Genomic DNA, 2,106 nt, shown 5'->3' with positions numbered 1-2,106 from the left:
CGCGGCTGGCCTTGCCATGGCTAAATGGGCGTGGGTTTCTTTAGTAAATAACTCAACACTTGACTAACTACATTCTTTATATAACCAATGATCGACCTAACATCGAACACCCACAATGCACCCAAGACTTCGTGCCCATTTGGATCTGGCTAGGATCCATTAGGGTGACTTTTAGGGGTAGAGCCGCCAGGTCAGATAAACTTAAAGTTAGTAATTTCTTATTTCTAATTATGATTATTAGATACAAGTAATGGGTCTCTAGTAGTGCATCGCGCGTCGGGTGCTTCGCGCGTCGAGTGCTTCGCTGCAGTGCCGCGGTGCTACATGGCAGGCATTTGTCACTGCATGAACGCTGACACGTATAAGCGTGAGAAGAGCAGGATGTCACTGGATATTGGTCGGTGGCCCCAAGCCAGGCTGGTCGAGCATTGCATAACCTTCCATCTTGGAAGTAATGGGGTCCGGTTTCCCTGAGTTGGGGCACTCCACGAGTAACAGGATTTTTTGATTATCGAAAATCCCTTTATACCTATCTACTATCAATTTATCTACAATGATAGGAAAATCTGGCATGTAAAATTGGCTAGGGGTTATATCTTTAAAGAAGGATTCATCTTCCGCTGACACAAGTCCTCTGGAGCATTCATTATATAGATCTCAAAGCACCTGCGTCATTCACCATATGCATAGATCTTAAAAAGATAAGCGGATGTATGGTGTTGGGGGAAAAACGAATCGTCCCGAAATACATGGGCGCATGACCATCACGTGCCTGGAGGCGCCCGACCTGGAGACGCCCGACGCCTGACCATCACGTGCCTGGAGGTGCCCGACCTGGAGGCGCCCGACGCATGACCATCACGTGTCTGGAGGCGCCCGACACATGACCATCACGTGCCTGGAGGCGCCCGACCTGGAGGCGCCCGACGCATGACCATCACGTGCCTGGAGGCGCCCGACGCATGACCATCACGTGCCTGGAGGCGCCCGACCTAAAAGCGTCCGACTTGGAGGCGCCCGACACATGACCATCACGTGCCTAGAGGCGTCCGACCTGGAGGCGCCCGACGCATGACCATCACGTGCCTGGAGGCGCCCGACCTAAAAGCGTCCGACCTGGAGGCGCCCGACGCATGACCATCACGTGCCTGGAGGCGCCCGACCTAAAAGCGTCCGACCTGGAGGTGCCCGACGCATGACCATCACGTGCCTGGAGGCGCCCGACCTAAAAGCGTCCGACCTGGAGGCGCCTGACGCATGACCATCACGTGCCTAGAGGCGCCCGACCTGAAGGCGCCCGACCTGGAGGCGCCCGACCTGAAGGCGCCCGACCTGGAGGCGCCCGACTTTAAGATACGCAGCCGGGCCTGACGACCGGCCGGGCGCTCGACTCCGAGACGCCCGATCCGAGCACTCGACCTCGGCATCCCCGACTTCGGAAGCCTGACCTCACCATCCACCTGCTGCAATCACATCCTCCTGCAGCTTGACTAGGGAACATGCCCTGCTACCGCTGCCAACAATTAATGCGCATGGCCCCTGTTGATCTTCGGCTCACTCAACAATTAATGCGCATGGTCCCTGCTGATTTCCGGCTCACTCAATAATTAATGCGCATGGCCCCTGCTGATTTCCGGCTCACTCAACAATCAATGCGCGTACTATCTACGGACCTCAAGATCTTCACGGCAGACAGTTGAGCTACTCCGCCGCGTCCGATCAGCCACGATGACTCACTGACTCCGGCCTGATCTCCCACGATAATGCATTAATTCACATGATCGTGCTCAATCATGACGGTAACTCGTTCGCCCCGTCACATCACAGGTAATCCTGTATCCCTCTATAAAAGGGGAACCCCTCCATCTTAGAGAGGGTTGGACTCTGAAACTCCTGAGACATATTTCCTCTCCCCCCAAACATTTGCCCCCTCTGACTTAGGCATCGGAGGGCCGGTGCCGGAAACTCCGGCCACCGGCTTTTTGCAGGTTCCCCGGAGGACGCCGCCCGCCGACGGACCGCCACCTGCCATCTCACACCGGAGCTCCTCTTTCTCAGCCGACGGCCGCCCCCGGATCCAATTTCCGGCAATAGTTGGCGCTAGAA

Source organism: Phoenix dactylifera, chromosome 5, assembly GCF_051530095.1.
Source record: "Phoenix dactylifera cultivar Ajwa chromosome 5, Ajwa_hap1_PhDact_Kaust_v1.1, whole genome shotgun sequence".
NCBI classification, from domain to species: domain Eukaryota; kingdom Viridiplantae; phylum Streptophyta; class Magnoliopsida; order Arecales; family Arecaceae; genus Phoenix; species Phoenix dactylifera.
This window is presented reverse-complemented; position numbering follows the sequence as displayed.